A 3,777-nucleotide genomic window follows, 5' to 3' on the forward strand; every position below is an offset into this window, starting at 1 on the left:
TGCGTTTACATTTTTTGGCAGTCTCATTTATACCCATTTGATTAGTAATTTATTATTATTATTATTATTATTATTATTATTATTATTATTACCTATGATAATCTGCACACTTGTGTTACATATTTTTATTCAATTTTTTTCCAATTGCTGTTGTAAGGAGTCTATAAGTGCGTGCTCGATGCACATTAAGTTCCACGAAACACATTTGCTTCTTTTATGTTAATCATTGTTACAGTTAGTATGGTATACCATGAATAATACATTTCGCTTCACTAATTGGTCCGTTATATTAGTCTCTATCACTTACACCAAAAAAAAAACTTATTAAACTTACTCATACAAAATTATATACGTCATCGTTTTGTAGACATTCTAAAAAATATCGAAATAAATATGCTTTATGTCTTTATAGAGACATGTTAAACATTTTTACATTATTTTTGTAACCATTTTTCACTAATGCAATTTTTTTTTTAGTTAAAAAATCTTAAGAGTGAAGTTATTAATGTAAGTAAGTATTCGACACAATCATTTAGATTAGAAAATGATTTTTACTATGTGTATAGTAATAATATACGTCAGTAGAAACTATACATATTCATATATTATGTTAGACGACACCTATGTATATCTAATATAAACTCTACATTATTTACAATCGACTACTGACCGATACAATAACCGCATTAACACACATTTGACGGCTAACACACACCATGTATAAGCTAAGTTAGTTCACTGTGCATCTAAGATTACATCACACTACGGGTACCGAACTCCGTTGGACTACGATAAAGTCACACATAGCCACTATAGAACGTAAATTACATATTTTGTGTGTATTATTATTTGTAAGACAATAAAACTTGATAATAACTCAAATACAATCCTAGTTATTTAAATATATTTAAGATTCTGATATCTATATATCTACCCCTGGCTATGGTAATTATATCTATAGAGTCGTACCACTCTCGTTTGATATCTTATATTTAACTGGTTGTTCCTCCGGCCACGTTACAACATATTATTCAACAATATTGGGTATATTTAATAGTGACACAGCAAATAATTTATTGATACAAATGATTATTATTGATTTTATTTAATTCCGTATACAGGCTTTGTCACTTAGACTCAAATACTGTGCACTGCTCGCATGTTGTAGCGTTGATTGAAAGATCTTTTATATAAGTCTTGACAGTAGGAAGTTTGGAGTCTGTACGAAGGGATTCGTTTCTAACAAATTAGGGTGCATTTTTAATTGTTTTTAATATATATTTTGGATTAGAAAACTTTAATTTTGTGTATATGAGTTTTGGCGGGGTTGCTCAAAATGGAGCCTGCCTAGAGTACTAATAAAGTCCGTAGTATTTCCAATTTAAGGTGGTTTGTCGATAATAGGTCTGTTACAGAGTTGGTTAAGTATTTTTAGTCGATAGTATACTTTTTGTTGTTTTGAAGAAATTTACGGGTTCCAAGTTAATTTTTTATCTAGGACAACATATTATTACCATTGAGTTCTAGAGTGAGTGGAGTTTTGGATCGACGAGTTTTGAATACTGCTGTACCTTTTGAGGGGTAGATTTTGATGATTATATTTTTAAGAGCATTATAAAGGAAGCTAACTTCAACAGACAAACATGTACCTAATTTTGGGTTTGTTTTTTCCCTCCCATTGTGAAATCATGGCTACGATACTGTTATAGGACTATTAGACAGCATAGAAAGCTTATAGATGCACTGCGTTTTAATTAAAATCTTAACTATGATTTTAGTTTGTTTATCTTGTGCCAATACATTAGTCAATATTTATTATTCATCACGAAAATATTTTGATAATTTCACATCGAATTCATATTTTAAATAAGTATATATATATTCATACATGTTCTTATAGTAAACTTAAAATACAATATAGAGAACTATCTTATTAAATATAAATTAAACTGATATTAAAATTAAAATGGTAACATCGTAGCGATTATTAATTGTCTTAGTCGTCACTCATGATATATCAAAGTCCAGTTTGTTCAGCCACAAGGAGAGCTCCGTCTAATGCTATATGTAACTCTTGAAAAGTGTCATTAAATTTCCTCTTCTTACACTCGTTAACAACGATTGTTTTGGATGAGTCAAATTTCACAATACAATACATTCTGCAATAAATTTAATTATATGTATTTTTGTATTATTATTATTATAACTCATTAAATTTACAATCTGTACATAATACATTAATTATTTATATTATAGTGCAATAAAAGGTACCAAATGGGTCTTAAAATAACAGTGTATAATGTACTCTTTATTATTTAAGAGATAGTTTGTAAAGCCTCAAGTAGATGAAGTCATGGTTTAAGTGTTTGAAGTGTTTGACGTTTGACTTTTAAGTGAGGTAGGGTGAGATGTTTATCAAAAATTTAGTTCTGGGTGTTTGATATCAGCAAAAATAGGGATTTGAGTACCTATCATTATTTAAGTCGAAGACCATTTTACTGAATGTAATGCAAAAGTATAACCCAAGTTGACTTCAAATATCTTTGTATATCTGAATTAATTTTTATAAACAGCTTGTACATGGACTAAATATCCCACCCATTAATGTTCTTCTAACCATTTAAAGACCTATTTTTCATAAACTAAATATTTAATATTTAAACAATTACTGAATTACCGGGGTTGGGATTGAATTCAAAATGTAAAATTGTTGTCACATGATCCACAAAAAATTTATCCCAAGGGATCAGATTTTAATGTAATCACATAGGTATTTTTAGGCTTGCTAAATTAATTTGGACAAATGATAAGTTCGTTAAAAATGATTTGTAATAAAATGAGCAGTGCTTAATTATTATAACCTAACCTAACCTCACAATAATCTATTTTGTCTTCACATTCAGACAATTTTGTCACTTATACAGCTAAACAAATGCATTTCTCAACTTATTGTAAAATAACATTTTGTTAACTGGTAAGCCAGAAATCTTATGGGAGTATTAATAATATTTTTAAATGTAATTTTTATTATTGATATCCGTGTAATGACAACATGCGATGATCCGTAAAGCGTGTTTTGTAGATTATTGTATAAAGGTTGATTGTGTGCTGTGACTTAAACGACTAAAACAGTTATTACCTATATTTAATTTTTGTAAAAATACATTTGAGGTTGTGAATACCAAAGTTACAATTATTAATGTACACACTATAAATTATAGTAATAGTACGCTAGAAAAAACCCGTCTAGCTCAAATAAAGCAAATTAATAATATTCATAGGTACTTGGTTTTCCACTGATAGAATTGAATATAAATTATACTACTTTTTCCTCCTAGTGATTCTGAAAATATGTACTCCGATATCATGGACAGCCGTATAAAGATCGTTCTTTACGTAAAAGTCAGCTTAATGACCGAATCCGATATCACTTCTGATTATACCTTTTGATTTTAAAACGCTGCACATTTATTGTTATCCACTACTATCAATTGCCTCCGTAATTAATTTTTAAGAAACTAATAACATGTATTGCAATAATTTAAATAACATTTTTACTAAATATATTAATTTTTTTTTTATTAAAAAAAAACAGTTTGAACAATAAATAAATGTTCTTAATAAGTTATTGTGGTAATAAAATAATAAAAAATTACAAAAATAACATAAATATTGTGTTAAGAAGAGTTACCCAATAGTAATACCCCTCAGAATTATGTACTTATATGTTTAGCATTGATATTTAAAAATAAAATACTCATATATTTAATAATAAAT

This window comes from Myzus persicae, unplaced genomic scaffold (assembly GCF_001856785.1).
Source record: "Myzus persicae strain clone G006 unplaced genomic scaffold, MPER_G0061.0, whole genome shotgun sequence".
In the NCBI taxonomy this organism is placed as follows: Eukaryota; Metazoa; Arthropoda; class Insecta; order Hemiptera; family Aphididae; genus Myzus; species Myzus persicae.